The sequence below is a fragment of the Chlorocebus sabaeus genome, chromosome 16, assembly GCF_047675955.1.
Source record: "Chlorocebus sabaeus isolate Y175 chromosome 16, mChlSab1.0.hap1, whole genome shotgun sequence".
NCBI lineage: Eukaryota > Metazoa > Chordata > Mammalia > Primates > Cercopithecidae > Chlorocebus > Chlorocebus sabaeus.
The window spans coordinates 25,031,945-25,059,114 of record NC_132919.1 but is presented as its reverse complement, the minus strand read 5'-3'; the positions used below and the strand labels follow the sequence as shown (position 1 = coordinate 25,059,114).

At 45.3% G+C, this 27,170-nt stretch overlaps 2 long non-coding RNA genes across 2 annotated transcripts in view; both read left to right on the top strand.

The window, feature by feature from the left end:
* The window catches only part of LOC140708757 (uncharacterized), a 29,146-nt gene extending 17,972 nt beyond the window's left edge, over window positions 1–11,174 (top strand). The window contains exons 2-3 of the long non-coding RNA XR_012088969.1: window positions 10,860–10,922; window positions 11,108–11,174. This is a non-coding gene — a long non-coding RNA (uncharacterized lncRNA). The remainder of the gene's footprint in view (window positions 1–10,859; window positions 10,923–11,107) is intronic.
* Window positions 11,175–19,511: 8,337 nt separating this feature from the next.
* LOC140708756 (uncharacterized) lies at window positions 19,512–26,896 on the top strand. Its single transcript, XR_012088968.1, has 2 exons — window positions 19,512–19,667; window positions 26,836–26,896. It is a non-coding gene; the product is annotated as an uncharacterized lncRNA (long non-coding RNA).
* Window positions 26,897–27,170: the final 274 nt, after the last annotated feature.

Sequence of the window (27,170 nt, the reverse complement as noted above, 5' to 3'; positions counted from 1 at the left end):
GCAACAGAGCAAGACTCCATCTCAAAACAACAAAAAAAAGGAAGCAAACTGGGTATGTGCCTTTAGAGGTGATGTGTACGTTTTCAGCATTATAAATGAATAGAGATGAATGGCAAAAGTTTCTTTGGTCTATAGATTTGTGGTATCTTACCTAGTTTTGGATCTCTTCCACTAAAGGGATTGCCTGTTGAACGTTGTTAGGAATCTAAGCACTGAAAGCAAACTGCATGGGTTTGAATTTTGTTCTGTCCCTTGCACCCTGCCTGGGTTCAAATCCTAGCTCCTAGTAAGTGCTTTTAAGGGGATGATCTTTGAGAAAATGTCTTAGCTCCTATTTTCCCATGTAAATGGACACAATAGTTGCTACCTTGTGAAGGATTCATGTAATTGACCAGCGTTTACCAAGTAGCATCAGTGTTCAGTGGTTAGTCATTGGTGATTCTGGATTTGGACTGTGAGGGGGTGTTGGGGTGGGGGGTGGTGTGTGTGTGTTTAGCACATAATTGCATGCGGAAAGGAAAAATACTTTTGAAAACCAAGAGGCAGCTTTTCTCTGCTTTTGTGTCAAAAGGGAAGAAGGGAGTTGGGAGAGGGAAAGGAATTCTGTTCAATACTAAGCTCCCTTCCTCAAAATCAGAGGTAGATAGAATGTGTAATAATTTACAGAATTTCTAGACTTCAATAATCTGATTTTTTAAGTTTTATTTTTTATGTTTTCAGGTTGAGACTGAGGTAAAGTTAATCTGAGGCGACATTCTGGATGTACTGAACAGACACCTCATTCCAGCAGCTACCACTGGCAAGTCCAAGGTTTTCTATTATGAAATGTAGGTTCTACACTAACAATTAACAAATGTACTTCAATAATTTTAGAAACTCTCAGGAATAATTGACTTTGTTTCTTTTTTATTTCTGAGACATTTCATATTATTTTCCTTATTAAATATAACCAAAAATCCCACTGAAATTAAGTGAGGAGCCTCTAAATATCGACAAAATTATCACTTGATAGACTAGAATTAAACAAGCAAGGTGGTTCCAAGAAATGCCACAAGTGTATTAATCGTAAAATAAACTTTCTATATGAAACATTCAGTCAGCACTGTGCAATGTGTGGCCGTTAGGGGGAGGGGAATGAGATAGGTCCCATGAAAGCAAAACAATATAAGTAAAGCAAAAGCTAATGCATTTTTATAACAGCCTGATCATCTTTTTTATTCCAACATCAACCACCCTTCTAACATTAAACAATTATTTTTAAATAAAAGTTGGAAACCTATATAGAAGAAAGTCGTGATTCTAAAAAGGCCAACTTTTAATCTTATATTTTCCTTTCTACTATAGAACCTACATTTCGCAATAGAAAACCTTGCTGCTGGAGTGAGGTGTCTGGCCAGTGCATCCAAAACATCGCCACAGATTAACTTTAGCTGTCTCAACCTGAAAAAATAAATTGTAAAAAATCAGATTGCTGAAGTCTAGAAATTCTGTAAATTATTACACATTCTATCTACCTCTGGTTTTGTGGAAGAGAGCTTAGTATTCAAGAGAATTCCTATCCTTGCCCAAACTCCCTTCTTCTCTTTTGACACAAAAGCAGAGAAAAGCTCCCTCTGGGTTATCAAAAGTATCTTTTCTTTTCTGCCTGCAATTAAGTGCTACAGGCACACACCACCTCTCACCCCAGCACCGCCTCACACTCCAACTACAGAATCACCAAGGACTAAAACTGAACACTGATGCTACTTGGTAAATGCTGGTCAATTACATGAATCCTTCACAAGGTAGCAACTATTGTGTCCATTGACTTGGGAAAACAGGAGCTCAACATTTGCTCAAAGATCATCCCCTTAAAAGAACTTAATAAGCAGAGCTAGGATTAGAACTCAGGCAGGCTGAGAAGGCTAAAAATTTCCCAAAGTTTTAAGTTCTACTTCCCTTTTGATTATAAGTTCTGTCTCTAAATCATTCCTCTTTTCTTTCATTTTCCTAGAAACATTCAAGAGAATGAAGGTACTCCTTCAATACTTTGCTTAGATATTTCTTCTGCTAAATTTCAGGTTCATCGCTCACAAGCTCTGCCTTCCAGAAAACACTAGGAGCACAATGCAGCCAAGTTCTTTGTCACTTTATGACAAGCATCACTTTTCCTCCAGTTTCCAATAACATGTTCTTCATTGCCATCTGAGACTTCATCTGAATGATTTTTCCCATCCATATTTTTATTTTTTTAAGAGAGTGAGTCTCCCTATGTTGGCCAGGTTGGTCGTAAAGTCTCATCTTCAACCGATCCTCCTGTCTAGGCCTCCCAAAGTGCTAAGATTCCAGGCATGAGACACCAGGCCCGACCCCCTCCATATGCAACCAACATTCTGTCAGGCTCTCCTGAGCCCTCACCAGAGTCACCCTTAACCAAGAGTCACAGGGAGAAGACGGCCACCCACATGCCAAGAGACAGGCCTGGAACAGAGCCTTCCTGCACTGCCTCAGAGGGACCCACCCTGCTGACACCTTGATGGTGGACTCATGGCCTCCAGGATTGTGAGACAGTAACATTCTGTTGTTGAGGGTGCCCAGTCTGTGGTCCTGTAAAACAGCCCTAGGAAACTAACGCAGCCTGTTAGCCCACAGATAGATAGTGGAGAGATGGAATGAAATAATAATAGAAATATGTGTGAAATAATAATAGAAATAAAGCACACAATAAATGTAATGGCCTTGAATCATCTCCGCATCATCGCTTCCCCTTCTCCCGGATCCATGGAAGAGTTGTCTTCAAGAAACCTGGTCTCTGGTGCCAAAAAGTTTGGGGACCGCTGGTGTAAATGTTTCTAAAAATAGTTAAGCAACATAAGGTTTACCTGCTACAAATAATGCAGATTTAAATGCTAATAAAAATGGGTGCAAATGAAAACACTCTTTCTGTGGTCCAGGGAATCTTAACCATTCTATCAGAAAGACTTGTAGCTTGGAACTGCAGCTGCCTTCCCACATCCTGTCCACTGTAAAGCCCTGCAACACACACACACCACACACGCACACACACACACACACACACACATATGCACACACATGCACACAGATACACATAAATACATTCACATGCACAAACCTGTGCACACACATGCACATACATACATACGCATGCATATACCTACACACACACACAGACACACACACACCCTGTGCTTCCTGCCCTCACCAGGGTGTCCTGGGAGAGAATGCATGTTTTTAGGAGAAATGAAGACAACTCAGGCCCCTCATTCTCCTGGTGATTGCGCAAGTGCTTTCTCTGCAGACCATGATTCAGTGCCTTTCTTGGTTTTCCCTCTTACTGAAAGAGAGAAGCAGAGACCCCTACGGCGTCACCCACCACCTCCACCCCTAGGCTGCCCCAAGCCCAGGTTCCAGAAGTCTCCCAGGATCCAGGAACTAAGGGCAACCACTGGGTTCCACAGCCACTAGTCCATGGGTCAGGCGCGTCTCTGTGAGCTGACAAACCTTGGCTCTCATGCCCCACACGAAGCCAGCCACACCGCCATCCCCCCACCAGCATTATTACTGTCTCTTGATGTTAGCCCTGACAACCCTACTTGCTGATAATCTTGGCCCCTCACACGCTGGTCCAGGCAAGCCCAAAGGCTAGCACCCTCCACCCACCCTTCCTGGGGGCCACTCTACTTTCTGCTTGCCCAGATGTCTTCACCTGGCTTTACCAAGCTAGAACAGATAACAGGGATGAGTCCCCGGCCTCTACCGGGAAGATTTGCCAAAATGCTCTCCATTTAGAAGGAGGAACAGTGATGGGGCCTACGAATGACCCCAGGATTGTCACCCAAGCAACAAGAAGGGCAAGGAGCCCAGTTTCCTGCCCTTACCCTGGGAGGACGTGGCCAGGGCACCACAAGGCCCTGGAGAGGGGTGGGTAGGAGAGCAGATCCAACCTCCTCTTGAGCTAGCAGCCACCACCCCAGGAAGCAGCAGATGGGGGCGCACAGGCAGAGCCCCCAGTGCTGTAGAGAAGGGCCAGCAGCTCTGTACTCAGCCTCAGCCCCAGGGAGCTACAAGACAGGCTGAGACCCTGATAGGTTTGGCTCTGTGTCCCCACCCAAAACTCATCCCTCCTGTGTCAAGGGAGGAACCTGGTGGGAGGGGATTGGATCTGGAGACAGTTTCCCCCGTGCTGCTGCCCTGAGAGTGAGGGAGTCCTCAGGAGAGCTGATGGTTTCAAAGTGTGGCACTTCCTCATTCTCCACTCACTCCTTCCTGCCGCCTTGTGAAGAAGGTGCCTGCTTCCCCTTCACCTTCTGCCATAATTGTAAGTTCCCTGAACTGTGAGTCAATTAAACCTCTTTCCTTTATAAACTACTCAGTCTCAAGTATTTATTTATTTATTATTATTATTATTTTAACAGAGTTTCAATCTTGTCACCAAGGCCAGAGTGCAAAGGCACCTTCTAGGCTCACTGCAACCTCTGCCACCCAGGTTCAAGGGATTCTCCTGCCTCAGCCTCCCGAAGTAGGTGGGATGACAGGCGCCCGCCACCACGCCCAGCTAACTTTTTTTGTATTTTTAGTTGAGACAGGGTTTCACCATGCTGGCCAGGCTGGTCTTGAACTCGTGACCTCAGGTGATCCACCCGCCTCGGCCTCCCAAAGTACTGAGATTACAGGTGTGAACCACCACGCCCGGCCTCAAGTATTTCTTTACAGCAGTGTGAAAACAAACTAAAACCCCTTCCCTGAGGTGCCTTCTGCTTAGGCAACCAGCTGCCCCATGCTCCTCCTATGCCCCCTGGTCTTTCTGTTCCCCTGATGAGGGCCAAGTGATAAACAGGGCCAGCCCCAGCCCCATCCTACTGCAGCCTGTGTGGCTGCTGGAGAGGCCGCGCTCCTTTCCTCACCCCAAGGGGGCCTGATATGCTCTTTGGATCCTGGAGGAAACAGATCCCCTATTCTCACACTGGTGCAACTTCTTCCAAGACCTCAAAGCTGGACAACGTGAGCTGGTCTTTTTAAATGTCTCCACTTACTAGAGCTGTCACTGGGACAGCACTAGAGGGTGGTGCCAATGGATGAATGGATGGATGGATGGATGGACAGTAGTCCAGGGATGATGTCCCTGTCTGTACTGAACTGGGCCCTTCCTCCAATGAGCAGCCTTCCTGAGTGAGTTTATACAATTGTCCCTTGGTATCCATGGAGGATTTGTTCTAGGGTCCCGGGGATACCAAAATCCATGGATGCTCAAGTCCCTGATATAACATGGCCTAGTATTTACATAAAAGCTATGCACATCCTCCAGTAGACATTAGACCATTACTAGATCATTTATGATATGTAATACAATTCAGATGCTACATAAATGGTTGTGATACTGTATTCTTTAGGGAATGATGACAAGAAGAAAGTCTGCACATGTTCAGTAGAGACATAACCATCCAATTTATTTTCTGAATATTTTCCATCTGCTGTTGCTGAATCCACAGATGCAGAGCTCCCAGATATGATGGACAAGTGTGCTTTGAGAGTAGGGTGGATGAGCTTGCTAATGAGTACAGGGGAGCGGGTGTCGATCAGAGGTCCCTTCATTGAGACATCTGGACGCCCTATCTTGGGACTTGAGACTCCGTTTGAGTGGCACAGGCAGACTCAGTCCAGGTCAAAGTTCACCCCTTGAAGCTTCATTGTATCCCAAGCTCTTTCTGGACCCTGGAATTTGGCATCGCCTAGGCACTGGCACGAAGGACAGAAGAACCAGATTTTAGATAACATGTCTGGAATGGAGTGAGGCCCTACTGTGTGCCTGGCACTTTCCCCACAGGATCCTCTATTTAGAACATTCAAGGGTCATGGTGAGAAATACCCAGTTAAAATATCAGAAATTTTTAAAAAAGATACGATTAGAGACACGAAAATACCATTAAGTAATAGTAGTAGCATTTGTATTCTGAGATTCAACAGTAGTGGTCACTTCCCTCCATCCTTATGTGTATCCCACACCACCCTGGGCGAGGAGGGCTGAGGTTAGGGAACACCCGTGGATGCTCTGATACTGGTCCTGGGCCTCGGGGATGACAGTGATGAGGAACTGGGTGCACACATGAATGGGACAGCCAGGCCTGGCCAGAAAAGGCACACACACGTGCACAGATGTGTTTACCCATGTACAGGTGTGCACACATGCACACAAACACATTGCAGGCAGGCATGTGGCTGCCTCAGGCAGCGGAGGACCCTGACTCTGGGCCCTGCTGACCTGGGCAAGGCCCCACTGTGATGCGTGCCATGACCTCAGAATGTCACTGGTGCTTAGCACCAATCTGCTCTCCGGCCTGCCTCTGTGTTCTATGGCAGTTACACACGCACAGTGGTATCAGCTACACACGCACAGTGGTATCTGGGAACAGTTTTGTGGACTCAAAGGTTTTCTACCTGAAAGGCATAACGTAGGCCAAGTGATTCATCAGAATCAGGTGAGTGCGACCTGCTCTCTTCCCTCCAGGCTGACTTGGGGACAGTGGCTATGGTGTGGGCGGTGTTGGCCTCTGGGCAGCTACCGAGGAGGGTCATCCCAGAGCACTCACCAGGCGCCTGTTCTACACTGCCAGTGTAGACGATTGGCTCTTTCGTCCTCATGGTGGCTTCATAGAGTGAATGCTGTTCCCTAGTGTACCCATTCGACAGGTGAGACATCTGGGGTCAGAGAGGCGGTTACCGGCCTAGGAATCCAGACTGGACCCTGGGTTTTGCTCTCAGCCTTGCTGTACGCTGTGCTGGAATTCAGGCCTGAACCCCGTGACCTCCCTGCCCTAGATCCCAAGTCTTCCCAGGTTTCCCATCCCGATGGGGCAGAGCCTGGCCCTGGCAGAGCCACTGGGATAGATCCACTGTGGGTGGGGGGAATAGGAGGGTCCTCAGAACACCTCTGTGCCCTAAGCTGGGTCCTGATGGTAGCTGTGGGCCTCACTGAACACACATGGTCCCTTGTCCTGGGGAACCTTCTGTCCTTGGGTAGCTGTGGAAAATGAAGGAGCCCTGGAGGGCTGGCTGGGGGGAGACCATCTTCCCTTCTGTTCAAAGGGGTCCAGGCACTGAGGTTCTCTCCACGTATTTCTTGCTCTGTCTGGTCCTTTCGAGGCCTCGCCCTCCTTTTGCCCCAAGTGTTCCCAGGAGGGACGGTCCATCCAGGTGTTCTCTGGGACCAAGGACCCACTGTCCTTCCTCAGCAACCTGGGAAAATGAAGCCCCTCCTGTAGGGACAGCTCAGAATGGTGGAGTCCAGTCCCTCCCCAGGTGAAGGTTTCCCCTAGCACAATAGATCATTTTCATCCCCTAAACCGAACACCCTCCTGCTCAACTGGCATTATTCCTAAAGTGGCTTCACTGTTCAGACTCAACGGCCACGGGAGCCAAAGTGATGAGTGGAGTAGAACAGAGCAGTCAGGAGAGATATTGTTCCCTGTGGGAAACTGGACATCTCTGTGGTCCCTGAGCATCCCAGGAGGCCGATTGTACAGCGACCTCTGGTCGCTGACCTCAGTCTCCCTCCACATCCCTGGACTAGCCCATCATGGGCCCTTCACCCTTGGCAGGTGGACACTATTCAACCTGCTGGGGCAGGTGTGTCCCCATTTCATGGCAATTGGGGACGACGGGATTCTCTGTCCAGGTCCCACTGTCCTCAAGTCCTTGGGATGATGCCCACCCCTGCTTGGGACTGGAGACTCCAGAGACTCATGCAGGTGTGGGACACTAGGTCTGGCGCCTTTTTACCCGGGGGCGGTGGTAGAATGGGGGTTACGCAGCCAGCTAGCATCTGGGAGCCTGGCGGGAACGGTTCAGGTGTTCTCCGAAGCTGTCAAGTACACAGGATGGTAATCATAGAGGATGCAGATAGTTTGCGGGCACAGGAGCGAGAGGATATCATCATGAACTATGAGAAGGTACAGGTTGGTCTGCTCCTTGGAGGGAGGCCTTTTCCAGTGCACCCTGGTAAAAGGGTCCTGGGCTCCCTAGGAGCACAGAGTGGGCACGGGTGGCCACTACCCCCAGGCCCTTGCACCCTTTGCCCTGGACCCCTCACCAAGCCTCCCTCTGGGTTACAGGGACACCGAGCTGGGCTGCTAGAGGACATGGGGCCTGAGCCTGTTGGAATCTACAACAACATTGATCGCTTTGGGATTGTGCAGTGAGTCTTCTGTGCTCCCCTCACCCCTGAAGCACCTGTCTCAGCTCAGGGATGGGTTTGCTTTCAGAAAGGCCTTTCTGAGGCAGGACTGCCTCGCCAGGTCAGGCCAACCTCCTTTCCAGGGTCAGAACTCCTCCCTAGCTCACCTTCAGGTCCAGCCCGAGGTTGTTGTTAGGCTAGAGGTGCGGGGACCATCTAGGGAGCAGGTGGGAATGGAGACTGGGCTAGGTCAGGCCCCTGGACTCTCAGCAGTTCTGTCCCCAAGTCAGCACAAGAGGAGCAGGGCAGCCTGAGGATCTGGCCATGTCTACTTGGAAACAACCCCAGTGAAATCCAAGGGTGGTGGCTACAGGGTGAGGGGACGCCTGGCCTAGCCTCAGGGCTATTGTCCAGGAGGTCTCTGAGGGCCCACCTGCCCCTGTCCTCCCTCATTTCCCTAGAGCTACTGCCCTCACTGTCCCCATGGGGAAGGGGGAAAGGCGTGGGAATGATGGGAGTGGTGGCCCTAGGAGAATGGGGGAGAGGATGGGTAGGGCCCCGTTCTGGGTATTTCATGGTGAGGCCAGGGAGGCAGCAGGGCTTGTGGCTAGAGGTCCTGGGTCTGGTGCTGGGAAAGGACCTGGGGCCATGTAAGAGGAGCCCAGCCAGGAGTCCATCCCTTAGGGTTCATAGGATGGAGAGACAGAGGATCCCGGGGGAGGTAGGGTGGGAGCGAGCTGATGAGCCATGCCACTTCTGAAACGCAGGGTGTGTGGGGTCAGGTGCAGGGAGAGGCAGGTGGATGCTGGGAGTCAGAACCTGAAAGGGCCTTGGGGCTGTCAAGTGGGATGGGCCCCTGGTACACCAGGAGTACACCGGGCAGGTTTCAGGGCAGGCTCCCTTGACCCTGGTAGTGTGATGTGGTCTCTCCCTGAGGGACTCCTGTCAGGGCCCAGTTGCCCACTCTGGGCGGCCCCCATCCCATCTCAAGGCTGACCTTTCTCAGCTCCAGCAGAAAGCACCACCTCCAGTCCAGGACAGGCAGCCCCATTGTGCAGCCTGACCGCCCCCCACACCAGGAGCCCCAGTAACCCCGGCCAGGCAGGCCCCACACTCCTTCGTCTCCCAGGTCCTGCCCCTCCTGGGAGTCAGCCCCACAGGAAGGCTCTTGTCCTCCCTTCCCTGTGTCTTTTTCTGGACTGAGCCTTGAGCTAGATAGGGATATAGCCTGTCCTATCTGGGGGTTGGGTCCCAGTCTCGGGGAGCTCCAGGCCCTGTGCAGGTCCTCAGTTCTGCCTGGGTTGCCTTACAGTGAGACAGAGCTGCCTCCTGCCACTGCTCGGGAGGTGAAGGTAAGAGCCTGATGCATGGGGAGGGGGCTGAACCAGGGATGTGGGGACTGGGCAGGTGGTCGGTGAGGCAGAGGAGGCAGCTGGCCTGGGTAGTGGTGGGTGAGGGCAACACGATGTCCCTGGGAGGGGCAGCACTCCCTACTGGAACTGACCCCAGGTTGCTGTAACTTTGGCAGCTTGATAAGATTCCAAAGTGAGAACCACAGTTGTGGCTTGGGGGTGGCTGCCTGCCTGTGTCAGGACCCCACCTAGAGGCTGGGACCTGACCTAAGACTGGTGTGTCTGTGGCCTGAGGATGGCACGTCCCGGGGTCCCAAAGCCAGCCCACTGGCGCTCATTTGCTCAAAGGCTCTCAGCCCTTAGGGTCTATTAAATGAATATGGATGTCTTATGTGTGAGGCAGACTCCAAACGCTCTCAGTCTCATTTGGTAGATTTAAGGTAGCAGCTCACTCACCAGATCTGATTGGTCACGTCATCGACCAAAGGCAACAGGCTTGATGACCTTTGAAAACATTTCAATTGTGTAAGGGAGAAAGGCTCTTTTAGAAAATTCTTACAGGGGAAGTCTGTAAAAATCACAGTTGGCAAATAATGCTTAGACAAAGCTTCGTACCTACTGGGAACTCAAAAAGTATGTATGAATGAGAGCGAGCAGGGAACTGATGGTTTCTATAGACAGAGGAGCCAACATTCTACAGGCTACCTGCACTGTCTGCCAAGGACACAGTCAGATGCTCGGTTTCCTGTGGTTAGTAAAGGCCTCCTTGAAGAGAATCACTATCTAGGCCTGTGGAAAGCAGCCCCAGGCTGTGCACATGCAGCCCACGATTTTTTTTTTTTTTTTTTTTTTTTTTTTGAGGACAGTCTTGCTGTGTCCCCCAGGCTGGAGTACAGTGGCGCCATCTCAGCTCACTGCAACTTCCACCTCCTGGGTTCAAGCAATTCACTGCCTCAGCCTCCCAAGTGGGTAGGATTACAGGTGTCCGCCACCACACCCAGTTAATTTTAGTATTTTTAGTAGGGACTGGGTTTCATCATCTTGGCCAGGCTGCCCTTGAACTCCTGACCTCATGATCCACCCCCCTCTGTCTCCCAAAGTGCTGGGATTGCAAGTGTGAACCACCACACCCGGCCCGACATGGGTTTTCAAGTCAGTCAGCCATGTGCAGCCCTCATCCATATCTGTACACTATCTGTACACCAAGTAAAGTTACCGGACACAGTCAGACTTAAGGATTTTTTTTTTTTTTTTTTTTTTTTTTTGAGATGGAGTCCCTCTCTGTCCCCCAGGCTGGAGTGCAGTGGCTTTTAAAATTTTTTTTTACCACTTCCAAGCTGCTGAAAACAAATGCTGCTTCTCGTCTGGGAGCTGGTCCTGGGGACGCTGGAGAAGTTCAGGTAGGGACTGGCATCTTTGGTGTTTTGTGGGGAAGATAATGCTAGTTTTATGTATTTCTGAGGTTTTTATGTAATTGCTTATAAATTTAGCTTATTTTGTGACTTGTAACTTCAAAAAGGTGATTAATTTATCAATCCAGCAAAGTCTATTCCCCTCAACTTTTCTTTATGTTTTTTTTTCCAAGGCTCATCCATTCTTTAGACACATTAACTAGGAAGAACTTCTGGTTCGAAAGATGGAGCCACCCTTTAAACATCTGTTGGTAAGTATACTTGAAAGTGCACTTTGGGTGCAGTGGCTCACGCCTGTAATCCCAAAACTTTAAAGGGCCGAGGTGGGAGGATTGTTTGAAGCCAGGAGTTCAGGACCAGTATGGGCAACATAACAAGACTCCGTCTCTACAAAACTGGGTGTGGTGCCATGTACCTGTAAGTCCCAGCTACTTCCGAGACTGAGGCAGGAAGATCGCTTGAGATTTTTTTAGAATAAGAAAAATCTGAGCAGACAGAAACATTATTTTTATTAGCAGTTCAAAGACCTCTGGTTTATCCTCTCCAGCATCTTTGTTTGTTTGTTTGTTTGTTTGTTTGTTTGTTTTGAGACGGAGTCTCGCTTTGTCGCCCAGGCTGGAGTGCAGTGGCCGGATCTCAGTTCACTGCAAGCTCCGCTTCCTGGGTTTACGCCATTCTCCTGCCTCAGCCTCCGGAGTAGCTGGGACTACAGGCGCCCACCACCTCGCCCGGCTAGTTTTTTGTATTTTTAGTAGAGACGGGGTTTCACGTGTTAGCCAGGATGGTCTCAATCTCCCGACCTCGTGATCCACCCGCCTCGGCCTCCCAAAGTGCTGGAATTACAGGGGTGAGCCACCGCGCCCGGCCAGCATCTTTGTTTTTATTATTTATTTATTTTATTTTATTTTGAGACGGGGTCTCACTCTGTCACCCAGGATGGAGTGCAGTAGCACGATCACAGTTCAATGCAGCCTTGACCTCCCCAGGCTCAGGTGATTCTCCCACCTCAGCTTCCGGAATAGCGGCAACTACAGACACGTGTCACCATGCCTGGCTAACTTTTTGTAGAAACAGGGTTTCTCCATGTCGCCCAGGCTGGTCTTGAACTCCTGGGCTCAAGTGATCCACCAGCCTCAGCCTCTCAAAGTGCTGGGATTGCAGGTGTGAGCTTCTGCACCCAGCCAAGCATCTTTTATTTTTGTACTATCTTTTAAAGAACTAAAGCCAGTGGCAGTTGACTGTATTAGCTATTTAGGTCAGTTTCCTTAGACAATTAAATATTTCAGGTAGTTGGGACTTTTCTTTTTTTGGTTTGTTTTATTTTCCTTAATTTAACTATTTTATTTTATTTTATTTTATTTTATTTTTTTGAGACGGAGTCTTGCTCTGTGCCCCAGGCTGGAGTGCAGTGGCGCGATCTCGGCTCACTGCAAGCTCCGCCCCCCCCGGGTTCCCGCCATTCTCCTGCCTCAGCCTCCCGAGTAGCTGGGACTACAGGCGCCCGCCACCTCGCCCGGCTAATTTTCTTGTATTTTTAGTAGAGACGGGGTTTCACCGTGTTAGCCAGGATGGTCTCGATCTCCTGACCTCGTGATCCGCCCGTCTCGGCCTCCCAATTTAACTATTTTAAATATGATTCTCTGGGAATTTTTTCTTCAAACTATAGAATATATGTGCATTCGTTTACTTGGGCTTGCTGCAACAAAGTACCACAAACCGGGTGGCTGAGACAACAGAAGTGTATTATCTCTTAGATCCGGAGACTAGAAGTTCTACATCACGTTGTTAGAGTTGGTTTCTTTGATGACTGTGAGGAACTGTATGTTCCATACCTCTCCCCTGGCTTCTGTAAAAGTAAAAGGTATACCAACCTGAGATTTTTCTCCTTTAAAAAGCTGTAAACGAATATTAGAAACCTTTTTTTTTTTTTTTTAAATAAGAAAGAAAAGACTACACATTATTTCAGTGGCTTTTTAAAAATGCATTCCCAGGCAGGGCGCGGTGGCTCAAGCCTGTAATCCTGGCACTTTGGGAGGCCGAGACAGGCGGATCCCGAGGTGAGGAGATCGAGACCATCCTGGCTAACACGGTGAAACCCCGTCTCTACTAAAAAAAACAAAAACAAAAACAAAAAAAAAACTAGCTGGGCGAGGTGTCGGGCGCCTGTAGTCCCAGCTACTCCGGAGGCTGAGGCAGGAGAATGGCGTAAACCCAGGAAGCGGAGCTTGCAGTGAACTGAGATCCGGCCACTGCACTCCAGCCTGGGCGACAGAGGGAGACTCCGTCTCAAAAAAAAAAAAAAAAAAAAAAAGGGGTTCCCACTAGAGGGCATCCTTTTCTCCTTAAAATTTTAGTTCATAGCTTTCGTTTGTTTTCCAGAACTTCTAAATATACAAAACAATGAGAAAGGATGGGGGATTACAAATATAACACCTTAACCTTATAATGTAGCTTGTCCAAGTTACCATTTTACAAACTAGTGATGTCTCAACTTCTTTATGACACAGTATGACTAAGCTAGATTTTTTTTTTTTTTTTTTTTTTTTTTTTTTTTTGGAGACGGAGTGCCGCTCTGTTACCAGGCTGGAGTCTCAGCTCACTGCAACCTCTGCCTCCCGGGTTCAAGCGATTCTTTTTCCTCAGCCTCCCCAGTACTGGGATTACAGGCACGCACCACCAGGCCCGGCTAATTTTTTTTTATTTAGTAGAGATGGGGTTTCGCCGGGTTGGCCAGGCTGGTCAGGATCTCCTGACCTCAGGTGATCTGCCCTCTTCGGCTTCCCAAAGCCCTGGGATTACAGGCGTAAGCCTCTGTGCCCAGCCGTGACTAAGCTAGATTATTTAGTGATGGGTTGCAGATGTTATTATTTGGTTAACTCAGTTTTTGCAGAATATATGTAATGTAAGGTAAATGAAACCTAAATGTTTTTTAATGTAATGGATATCAGTGCTATCTAGACAACTAGTGGTTATTCAGCTTTGCCTCTCAAGGCATTATTTTACAATATTTGAACTCTTGTTTCTGTTATAATACTTTTCAGAACTTTGATTTGATTTTTTTTTTTAAACGGAGTCTTGCTCTGTCACCCAGGCCAGAGTGCAGTGGCGTGATCTTGGCTCACTGCAACCTCCACCTCCCAGCTAATTTTTGTATTTTTAGTAGAGATGGGGTTTCATCATGCTGACCAGGCTGGTCTTGAACTCCTGACCTCAGGTGATCCACCCGCCTCGGCCTCCCAAAGTTCTGGGATTACAGGCGTGAGCCACCACATCCAGCCAGAACTTTGATTTTTTAATATCTTAAATACAGTGTACTGATACCTCATCAGAAGCAACTTCATTCTTCCTGTGAAGGAATTGATAGTTTTACGTATGCCATGTATCTGTTCTGTTTCAGATTTCTCCGACTTCATGTGATGAAACCCTCTCTCTACTAAAAGTACAAAAATTAGCTGGGCATGGTGGTGGGCGCCTGTAGTCCCAGCTACTTGGGAGGCTGAGGCAGGAGAATGGCGTGAACCCGGGAGGCGGAGCTTGCAGTGAGCCGAGATCGTGCCACTGCACTCCAGCCTGGGCGACAGAGCGAGACTCTGTCTCAAAAAAAAAATCTTACTGCATCTGAATAAGTTAATATTACCACTTTAGAATTTAGGACTTTCATATCTTTTTTTCCTCATTTGATTCTCATAGCAAACTTCATAGATGAAGAAAGCTTGAGCAGAGAACATTAAGTGATTTGTCTAAGTGGTTATTGTTATTGGCTAAGTAATAACAGGGAATTCCTTTTTTTTTGTTTCGTTTTTTTTGGTGGTTGTTTTTGTTTTTGTTTTAGAAGAAGTCTCACTCTTGTGCCCCAGGCTGGAGTGCAATAGTGCGATCTTGGCTCACTGCAACCTCTGCCTCTCGGGTTCAAGCAATTCTCCTGCCTCAGCCTCCCGAGTAGCTGGGATGTGGCTGCCACCACGCCCAGCTAATTTTAGTATTTTTAGTAGAGATGGGGTTTCACCATGTTGGCCAGGCTGATCTTGAACTCCTGACCTTGTGATCCACCTGTCTCAGCCTCCCAAAGTGCTGGGATTACAGACGTGAGCCACGGTGCCTGGCCTGATTTTTTTTTTTTTTTTTTTTTTTTTTTTGGTGTTTTTTGTTTTTTAATAAAAACATTCAACAAACATTAAGAATCTACAACCTAGGCCAGTCTCAGTGGCTCATGCCTGTAATCCTAATACTTTGGGAGGCTGACACAGGCAGATTGCTTGAGTCCAGGAGTTCGAGACTATCCTGACAAAAATTATGCGGGCATGGTGGCACACACCAGTGGTCTCAGCTACTCAGGAGGCTGAGGTAGAAGGATTGCTTAAACCCAGGAGGTCGAGGCTGTAGTGAGCCGAGACTATGCAACTGCATTCCAGGCAGGGTGACAGTGAGACCTTGTCTCAAAAAAAAATCTACAGTCTGCCAGAACTATGTTAGTTTTCCAGTTTTCCACCTTGAACTGATAGCCCAAAGGTTGTTGTAAACGATTCCAGCTTTGCTTTATGTTTTTGTTTTTTGTTTTTTTGTTTGTTTGGAAGGAAGGAAGGAAGGAAAGAACTTTTAAAAGTAAAATATTGGTTGGATATATGAGAATTTTCATAAAATAAATGCAAAGGAGAAGAATGGTACTACAGATCCTCTTGGCCAGATGTAAAAATGTTACATTTCAAGATCCCTAAAAGCTTCACACACTCATCTCCTCATCCCCTTAATCCCCAGAGAGAACCACTGACCAAAATTTTATCATTCCCTCATTTTCCTTTTATAGTTTTACTACATGTTTGATTTCCTAAACAAGATACTGGTTTTCAACTTTATACTATATGTATTCTTTGAGACTTTCTTTCATTCATCTGAGGCAGATGTTCTTACCTGTTGCTTTGATTCATTCTTTTTCCAATTCACTCTGTGCATATTGAACCATTGAGCTTTTGAATCTGAATAGTCTTTTTCTTTTTTCTTTTCTTTTTTTTTTTTTTTGAGACAGAGTCTCGCACTTTTCGCTCAGGCTGGAGTGCAGTGGTGTGATCTTGGCTCACTGCAAGTTCTGCCTCCTAGATTCATGCCTTTCTCCTGCCTCAGCCTCCCCAGTAGCTGGGACTACAGGCACCCGCCACCATGCCCAGCTAATTTTTCTTTGTATTTTTAGTAGAAACGAGGTTTCACCATGTTGGCCAGGATGGTCTCGATCTCCTGAACTCATGATCCACCCGTCTCGGCCTCCCAAAGTGCTGGGATTACAGGCGTGAGCTACCGCGCCTGGTCCCTGAATCGCCTTTTTAAAATTCGGTTACAAAAACTGCCGTCAACATTCTTCTACATTCTCTAGGTGCACACAGACAAAAGATTCCTCCTGGGAACGTATTTAAGAGTGAAATTACGGTATCATAGGAGGTATATGTGTTTAACTTGACTAAAATATGAACAAATTTTTCAAAGTGGTTGTGCTGACGTACACTCCCACCAGCAGGATATAAGCACTTCTGCTGCCCTTTATCTTCAGTAACACTTGACATCATGAAACTTGTAGTTTCTTACCAGTTTGGTAAATGTAAAATGCTAGCTCACGGATGTTAATCATGCACGTCTTTGATGACTAATGAGACTGAGCGTCTTTTCATATGTTTACTGGCCATTTATGTTTGTTGTTCTTTGAGTGCCCTTTGACAGGTTTCTCCATTTTTCTATTGAGCGTTCATCATTTACTTACTGATATGTAAGAGTTCATAATGCATTCTGAATACCAAACTTTTGTCTGTCATGTACATATCACCAGTTTCTGAGCCTTGTATTTTCAATCAGTGTAGGCTGTTAAAAGACGAAGAAAAAGTCTTAACATAGTTGGATTTATCTCTTACTTTTTGATTTGGAGTGTGTGTGTGTGTGTGTTTGAGAAAGAGAAAGAAAGATTTAAGAAATTGTTTTCTACTTTAGGCTGATAAAAATATTCGATATGGTCTTCTAGAGATATTTTTCATTGTTCTTTTGAATCTGTCTTGAAACCATGTGGAATTGATTTTTTGTGTGTATGGGATATGGGGAAGAGATCTAATTCTGTTTTCCCCACATGTAGATAATCACCTGTTCAGCACTATTTATTGTCCACTCCCTTCTTTTCTCAGTGTTCTTTAGTGACCTTGCTGTTGCAAAACAGATTTCAACCTCTGTCTCTGGGCTTTCCATTCTATTCCATAGTCCAGTTTGTCTCTACGCTGGTGCCATTCCTTCTTATTATAGCTTTATAATTTGTTATTATATTACTTATTATTTATTAGTGTAGCTCTATATATATATAAAACAAGTCTCTCTATCTCATTTTTCTTGGGAGCATCTTGACTGTCCTTGGCCCTTTTTGTAACTTGTATCAGCGTTTGAGTCAGCTTACCGTGTCCCACAAAAAAAATTCTTTTTAAATTTTGGTTATAATTGTATTGAATCTACAAATCAGTTGACATTTTATTATGAACCTTCCAGTCCATGAAGTTGGTATCTGTATTTTTTAAAGTCCTTTAGTGTCTTTGAATACATTTTTACTCATTTGCTTCATAAAAGGCTACTTATCTTTGGTTAGATTTATTCAGAGGCACTTTTAAAAAATGCTGTTGCAAATGGCATATTTTTTTATTACAGTAAAATATACATAGCATAAAATTTATTTTAAGCCCTTTTAGGTGTACAATTCAGTAGCATTAAGTATATTCACATTCTTGGAACCATCAGCACTGTCCATCTCCAGAATTCTTCCATTATCCCAGACTTCAAAGCTCCCTACCCGCTAAACTGTGACTCCCCATTCTCCCTTTCCTCCAGCTTCTGGTCACTAGGGCTACAGGCACAGGCCACAATGTCCAGCTCATTTTTAAATGTTTTTGTAGACAGGATCTCTCTATGTTGCCCAGGCTGGTCTTGAACTCCTGGCCTCAAGCCATCCCTCGGCCTTGCCTTGCCAAAGTGCTTGGGATTACAGGTGTTAGGCACAATACCCAGTTATTTCTTTTAACAGGTTAAGAATAATTTGATATCCAGTTCTGATACGAACTCATGACTGATTCTGCTGCTCCTGCTAGTCCTTTCTGATGGTGCTTTGCTTTTTTGTATTTTATGATTTAAATTATGAACTTATTCCTTGGATGTTAATATATGCCAGATGCTTGCTGTCAATTTTAATTTAATACCACTTAAAATTCTTGACCCAAGGTCTTTGGAACCATTTGATAGAATTTGGACTATCAACCCATGAGGACTGGTTTGTGGTTATGGCTTTTGGTTGTTATTTTGTGCCCCCAGGGCAGGGGGCTTTCACTAGGGTAATTTTTGTAATCCCCTAGGGAGGATTTCTAGCCCACCCATGCATTGTGAGAGTATATTAGGAGCTTGGTTTTATGAGGAATCTTCTGTTAATTATCCTACCTTCAGTAGGCCTTTGTCCTGTAATGCTGTGGAACTTAAACTTAGATTTTTACCTGCTTTGGCAAATACCCTCATTGTGAAAAGCCCTCTTTAGTGCTTCCAGTCAGTCACCAGTCCCTCTTCATCTTGGTTTTTACCTTCTTGCTGGCTTATCAAGGCTTTTTTTTTTTTTTTTTTTTTTTTTGAGGTGCAGTCTCACTCTGTCGCCCAGGCTGGAGTGCAGTGGTTTGGTCTCGGCTCACTGCAACCTCCGCCTCCTGGGTTCAAGCAATTCTCCTCCCTCAACCTCTGGAGTAGCTAGGATTACAGGTGTTTGCCACCAAGCCCGGCTACTTTTTTATATATATATATATTTTAGTAGAGATGGGGTTTCACCGTGTTATCCAGGATGGTCTCCATCTCCTGACCTCGTGATCCGCCCACCTCGGCCTCCCAAAGTCCTGGAATTATAGGCCTGAGCCACCATGCCTAGCCTATATCAAGGCATTTTTTAAGGGGGAAAAAGGGTGATTACATTGTGTCAGTCATTTTACTTTATTTAATTTTAAGGGGTTTTTTGTTTGTTTTTAGTTTTGGTTTTGGTTTTCGCTTTTTGTTTTGGATACAAAGTCTTGCTCTGTTGCCCAGGCTGGAGTGCAGTGGCGCGATCTCAGCTCACTGCAACCCCACCTCCTGGGTTTAAGCAATTCTTGTGCCTCAGCCTCCCAAGTAGTTGGGATTACAGGCACCCGCCAGCAAACCCAGCTAATTTTTGCATTTTTAGTAGAGACGGGGTTTCAACATGTTGACCACGGCTGGTCTTGGAATTCTGACCCCAAGTGATCCACCCGCCTTGGCCAGCCAAAGTACTGGGATTACAGGCGTGAGCCACCGCACCCAGCCTGTATCAGTCATTTTAAATTATTTTCATCTGGAGTATATAAATCTCCAGTATATAAATCTGGAGTATATAAATGAATCCAGCACATGGCTAAAAATTCCCATATCATTTTACTAAGTCATTTCTAGTCATTTTGGAAAGGATATGTAGGAATAAATGAGCACCTGACACATTCATAAAAATGAAATCAAGAGTGGCCTTTATAACTGGTAACGAAAGATATTTCTTTTTTTTATAGGTGTCAGCTGTGATGCATGTTTAAAAGGAAATTTTCAAGGTCGCAGATAATAAGTGCTTAATTTGCTACGATTACGATCTTTGTGCATCTTGTTATGAAAGTGGTGCAACAACAACAAGGCATACAACTGACCACCCAATGCAGTGCATATTAACAAGGGTAGATTTTGGTAAGTAATTAAAAATTTAATGAATTACATCATTTAGAATTGTATGCACGTGTGAAGAAGGAAAGGCGAAGTGTTCTAAAACTCCCCAGCAGAATACCATGAGGCCCCAGATTCATTAAACATGAAATAAATCTTACTTTTTTTTTTTGGGAGATGGAGTCTCACTCTGTCACCCTGGCTGGAATACAGTGGCGCAACCTTGGCTCACTGCAACCTCCACCTCCCTGGTTCAAGCAATTCCCCTGCCTCAGCCACCCAAGTAGCTGGGATTACAGGCGCACACCACCACGCCTGGCTAATTTGTTTGTATTTTAGTAGAGACAGAGTTTCACCATGTTAAACAGACTGGTCTCGAACTTCTGGCCTTAGGCAGTCCACCTGCCTCAACCTCTCAAAGTGCTGGGATTACAGGCGTGAGCCACCATGCCCGGCTTTTTTTTTTGAGATGAAGTCTTGCTTTGTCGCCTAGGCTGGAGTGCAATGGCGCTACCTCAGCTCACTGCAACGTCCACCTCCCAGGTTCAAGCGATTCTCCTGCCTCAGCCTCCCGAGGACCTAGGATTATAGGCGTGCACCACCTTGCCCGGCTAATTTTTTGTATCTTTTTTTTTTTTTTTTTTTTTTTTGGAGACGAGTCTCGCTCTGTCGCCCAGGCTGGAGTGCAGTGGCCGGATCTCAGCTCACTGCAAGCTCCGCCTCCCGGGTTCACGCCATTCTCCTGCCTCAGCCTCCCGAGTAGCTGGGACTACAGGCGCCCGCCACCTCACCCGGCTAGTTTTTTGTATTTTTTTTTTTAGTAGAGACGGGGTTTCACCGTGTTAGCCAGGATGGTCTCGATCTCCTGACCTCGTGATCCGCCCGTCTCGGCCTCCCAAAGTGCTGGGATTACAGGCTTGAGCCACCGCGCCCGGCCAATTTTTTGTATCTTTAATAGAGATGGGGTTTCACCATGTTAGCCACGCTGGTCTTGAACTCCTAACCTCATGATCCACCTGCCTCGGCCTCCAAAGTGCTAGGATTACAGGCATAAGCCACTGCACCCAGCCTTACTTTTATATACCAAGTAATTCTGTCTGTTCGTCTTAATCATAGTTTACTTGTTTAAAAAAACCATTCAGAAATACACACCACTGACAAGGTATGAAATAGAAGAGTGCTTCAGTAAAGAAGAAATATGGTCTGTCTTTTGTTCTTGCTATTAACACACAAATAATAGCTTTTTTTTTTTTTTTTAAAGTCAGAGTCTCACTTTGTCACCTAGGCTGAAATACAGTGGCCAGATCTCAGCTCAATGCAACATCTGCCTCCTGGGTTCAAGCAATTCTCGTGCCTCAGCCTCTTGAGCAGCTCAGACTACAGGTGTGTGCCACCGTGCCCAGCTAATTGTTTTGTATTTTTAGTAGAGGTGAAGTTTCACCTTGTTGGCCAGGCTGGTCTTGAACTCCTGACCTCAAGTTATCCACCTGCCTTGGCTTCCCAAAGTGCTGGGATTATAGATGTGAGCCACCATGCCTGGCAGTAATACCTTTTGTAATGACCAGAAAGCAGATTGTTGGCTGGGTGTGGTGGCTCACACCTGTAATCCCAACACTTTGGGAGGCTTAGATGGGCAGATCACTTGAGTCCAGGAGTTTGAGACGAGCCTGGGCAACGTGGCGAAAACTCTGTCTCTGCACCCGCCCCTCAAAAATACAATAAATTAGCTGGATGTAGTGGCACACTAGCTACATGGGAGGCTGCGATGGGAGGATCACTTGAGCCCAGGTGATCGAGGCTGCAGTGAACCCTGATTGTGCCACTACACTCCAGCCTGGGCAATAAAGCAAGACGCTATCTCAAAAAAAAAAAAAAAAAAGAAAGATTGTTTCCACAGTTGATTAGAAGACATTGTAAGAAAATATATAAATGTTTCATGCTATACTTTTTAAAAATTTATTTATTTTTTGAGACAAAGTTTCACTCTTCTCGCCTAGGCTGGAGTGCAATGGCGCTATCTCGGCTTACTGCAACCTTCACCTCCTGGGTTCAAGCGATTCTCATGCCTCAGCCTCCTGAGTAGCTGGGATTACAGGTGCCTGCCACCATGCCCAGAAAATTTTTGTATTTTTGGTAGAGACAGGGTTTCACCATGTTGGCCAGGCTGGTCTTGAACTCCTGATCTCAGGTGATCCACTTGCGGGCCTCCCAGGGTGCTGAGATAACAGACATGAGCCACCACACCTGGCTTCATACTATAATTTCTTACCTAGCCCCACACTCTTTGTCCTTTTTATTTCAGCCATCCTAGTAGGTGTAAAGTAGTATCTCAGGTGGTTTTGATTTATATTTATCTGAAATATAAATTATGAGCATATTTTCTTGTGCTTATGGGCCATTTGTATATCTACTGTGAAGAAATACCTAGATCCTTTGCCCATTTTTTAATTGGATAATATGTCTTTGTTATTGAATTGTAATCATTTTTTATTCCATAGATAAGTGTTTTTATCTGATAGATGATTTGCAAAAATGTTCTCCCATTCTGTGGGTTGTGTTATCACTTTCTTGGTGGTGTGCTTTGAAGCACAAAAGTTCTATTTCTGATAATGTCCCATTTATGTAGTTTTTCATTTGTTGTGCATTTGGTGCTGTCTCTAGAAAATCACTGCCTAATTCAAAGTCATGAAGATTTAAACCTATGTGTTGTTCTAAGAGTTTTATAGTTTTAGCTCTTATATTTAGATATATGACCCATTTAGAATTAATTTTTATATATGGAATGAGGTAAAGCGCCAACTTTATTCTTTTGCATGTGAATATTCAGTTGTCCCAATATCTTTTGTTGGAAAGACTATTCTTTATCGAATGCATTGTCTTGGCACTCTTGTTAAAGATAGGTTGACTGTAAATGAGGGTTTATTTCTAGACTCTCAGTCTATTCCATTGATCTATATGCCTGGTGTTTTTGTCTGTATTTTGACACAGAGTCTCACTCTGTCACCCAGGCTGGAGTGCAGTGGTGTGATCTTGGCTCACTGCATCCTCTGCTTCCCAGGCTCAGGCAATTCTCCACCCTCAGCCTTCCAAGTAATTGGGATCACAGGTGGAAGCCACCACGCCTAGCTGATTTTTTAATTTTTTGTGGAAATGGGGTTTCGCCACATTGCCCAGGCTGGTGTCAAACTCCTGAGCTCAATGTGATCTGCCCACCTCAGCCTCCCAAAGTGCTGAGATTACAGGCGTGAGCCACTGTGCCAAGCCTATATGTCTGTCTTTATGCCAGTACTACACTGTCTTGATTTCTGTAGCTTCATAGTAAGCTTTGAAATCAAGAAGACTAAGTCTTCCACCTTTGTTCTTTTTCAAGATTATTTTGGGTATTTTGTGTCTCTTTCATTTCTGTATTTTAGATTCAGCTTGTCAGTTTCTGCAAAGAAGCCAACTAGGATTTTGAATGGAATTATGTCGAATCTGTAGATTAGTTTGGAGAGTATTGCCATCTTAATAATACTAAATCTGCTGATCCATGAACATGGGATATGTTTCCATTTATGTAGGTCTTTAATTTCTTTTGACACACTTCTGCAGTTATCACAGTATGAGTTTTGCACTTCCATTGAATTTATTCCTAAGAATAGATGGTCCCCAGTTTATGATGGTTCAGCTTATGATTTTTTTATCTTATAGTAGTGCAAAAGCAATATATGTTCAGTAGAAACAGAACTTTAAATACATACAACCATGCTGTTTTCATTTTCAGTGCAGTCTTCAATAAATTCATAAAATAGGCTTCATTTTAGGTGATTTTGCCCAACTGTAGGCTTACATGAGTGTTCTGAGCACATTTAATGTAGACTAGGCTAAACTATGACATTTGGTAGGTTAGGTGTATTAAATACATTTTCAACTTAAAATAGGTTCATCAAGTTTTAGGATATAACCCCATTGTAAGTCAAGGAGCATCTGTATTCTTTTACTGTCTTAAATGGATATTTTAGCTTATGTATTTATTTTGAAATGGGTTCTCATTGTGTCACCCAGGCTGGAGTGCAGTGGTGCCATCATGGCTCATTGCAGCCTCAATCTCTCAGGCTCCAGTGATCTTCCCATCTCAGCCTTCCGAGTAGCTGGGATCACATGCACATGCCACCACAACAGACTGAATTTTTAATTTTTTGTAGAGGTGAAGCCTTGTTACGTTGCAAAGGCTTGTCTCAAACTCCTGGGCTCAAGTGGTTCCTGCCTCCACCTCCAAAAGCATTGGGATGACAGGCATGAGCCACCATGCTCGGCTGTTTTTTTAATTTTATTTTTGAATTGGTCATTGTAACCATATAGACAAACAATTGATTTTTTTCATATAGATCTCGTATCCCACAGTGCTGCTGAACTTCTTTATTCGTTCCAAGAGGGTTTTGTTTGTTTGTTTGTTTGTTTGTTTTCTTTGAGACGGAGTCTCCCTCTGTTGCCCAGGCTGGAGTGCAGTGGTGCCATCTCGGCTCACTGCAACTTCCACCTCCTGGATTCAAGCGATTCTCCTGCCTCAGCCTCCTAAGTAGCTGAGATCACAGGCATGCACCACGATGTCTGGCTAATTTTTGTATTTTTACTTTATTTTATTTTGAGACAGAGTTTCACTCTTGTCCCCCAGGCTGGAGTGTAGTGTCGCGATCTCAGCTCACTGCAACCTCCACCTCCTGGGTTCAAGTGATTTTCCTGCCTCAGCCTCCTGAGTAGCTGAGACTTCAGGTGTGCGCCACCACGCCCAGCTAATTTTTGTATTTTTAGTAGAGACGGGGTTTCACCATGTTGGCCAGGCTGGTCATGAGCTCCCGACCTCAGGTGATCCGCCGCCTTGGTCTCCCAAAGTGCTGGGATTACAGACATGAGCCCCCACGCCCAGCCTAATTTTTGTATTTTCAATAGAGATGGGGTTTTCCTAGTTGGCCAGGCTGGTCTCGAACTCCTGACCTGAAGTGATTCACCTGCTTCGTCTCCCAAAGTGCTACGATTATAGGCATGAGCCACAGCACCCGGTGCCAAGAAGTTTTTTTTTAGTGGATTCCTTAGGACTTTCTGTACACAAGGTCATGTCATCTGCAAATAAAAATCATTTTACTTCTTCCTATCTGGATACCTATCATTTACTCTGGATAGATCCTCCAGTAAAATACTAAATAGAAGTGGCAAGAGTGGACACACTTGTCTTGTTCTGACCTTAGGGGAAAGCATCCAGTCTTTCACCAGTAAATGATGTTTGCTGAGTTTCTGGTAGATGCCCTTTATCAGATGAGGAAGTTCTGTTCTTCTTAATGTATTTATCCCCACTTACTCCAAATCCACCTGCCAAGTCTTGTACATCTAATAAATGGTCAATATATACATAATACCTAAAACTTTTATGATCATTTAAATCTCCCTAAAAATGAATATGAACAAATCTGTCATGTAATGAACACTTTCTTCCATTTTCTTTTCTTACAAAAGCTCTCTTAAATTTGGTGTTTGTTTTATACTAAATAATTAAATAATTCCTTGTGGTGGCATAACATACTGAATATACTTCCATCTTACTTGATGTTTCTGTCTCTCTGTTTTCTCTTAGTATAAGAAAATCCTTGAAATTAGATAATTTCTAAAGGAAAGGGGTCTATTTAGCTCACAATTCTGGAGGCTAACGGGGCCAAGATGGTTCATCTGCATCTGGTGGACTTCGGGTGAGGGCTCAGCGGTGTCATAACATGGCAGAGAAGCAGAAGGGGAAGTGGGCGTATGTAAAGAGACCAAACAGTTGTAAGTGACAGACAGCCTCACTTTAAAATAACTCACTCTCAAGGGAACTAATTCAGTCCTGAGAGAGCAAGAATTCACTCCTGAGAAAGGCATTAATACCTCTTAACAACCTTATCATCTCCTAAAGACACCACCTTCCAACACCACCACATTGGAGACGAAGCCACAGCATGAGCTTTGGCGGGGACAAACTATATTCAAACCATAGCAATTACCTAATGGAAAAAATAGACTTATTCCTTGAGATAAACTTATGAGGTGAACAAATTATTCCCACAGACTACTGGTTAGTTTTCCAGTAAACCAGTTGGGCAAAATATCTTGTGACAGGCCAGGCATGGTGGCTCATGCCTGTAGTCCCAGCACTTTGGGAGGCGGAGGTGGGAGGCCTGGGAGTTCAAAACCAGCCTAGGCAACATGGTGGGACCCCATCTCTATGAAAAAAAAATTTTTTTTAATTAACCAGGCGTGATGGCACACACCTGTAGTTCAGTTATGTCGGAGGCTGAGGCAGGAGGATCGTTTGAGCCCAGATACTGAGTCTGCAGTGAGCTGTGATCATGCCACTGTGCTCCAGCCTGGGCGACAGAGTAAGACCTTGTCTCAAAAAAAACCTTTTTCATGTTGTTGGTAGTATCTTAAGTTAGCATTATCCTCCATGTTCTGAGAGCAGCGTGTTCTATAGACAGCTAACTACGTCTGGCAGTTCTCGTATTGATCATGGTTATCTGTCTTTCCCTCTGAGCACATTTCTCCTTGTTTCTTGGTAGACCCTTCTGATTTTTTCTGTTGATATCAGTGTTGCCACAGTGTATACAGATAAGGAAAAAATAAATTACGATAAAATTAGAGCCAGATGTAAAATGACCAATGTTTCAAATAAGTGAAGGAGGATGGAGTTGTTTGCTTCGTTCTCTCTTAAGGCTATATATATAGTAGCTATCTGGGGAAGGAATTTTGGAGGAATAACATGGAGTCCTCATGGGAATAAGGATATTACAAATGTAAATAGGTACCTAAGCATTCCTTGACCACGTGAGGTTGTCGAATATTTTAGGCACACTTTCTTTTGGCGTGCAATGGCACGATCTTGGCTCACTGCAACCTCCGCCTTCCAAGTTCAAGCAATTCTCCTGGCTCAGCCTCCAGACCAGTTGAGATTACAGGCATCTGCCACCATGCCTGGCTAAGTTTTGTATTTTTAGTAGACACGAGGTTTTACCATGTTGGCCAGGCTGGTCTCGAACTTCTGACCTCAAGTGATACACCTGCCTTGTCCTTCCAACGTGCTGGGATTACAGGCAGGAACCACTGCTCCTGGCCCACGCTTTCTTTATTACATTTTTATGTGTTTAAAGACTAATATTCCTCAATGCAATTCTACTTTATTTTTCAGATTTATACTATGGTGGGGAAGCTTTCTCTGTAGAGCAGCCACAGTCTTTTACTTGTCCCTATTGTGGAAAAATGGGCTATACGGAGACATCTCTTCAAGAACTTGTTACTTCTGAACATGCAGAAACATCAACAGAAGTGGTAAGTGAAGCAGCAGCCTTATGACTAAAATGATGTTGTAAAGTGCATTATTTCTAACATGAATAAAGCTAGGTCACTGTCATCTACTTCCTGCTCAGTGTAATGATACCATTTGCGTAGTTATTAAAATCATCTTTTAACAGCAAATTTTATACATCATGGGAGGCTGCATTTTTGCAAAGTAGTACCCCTTAC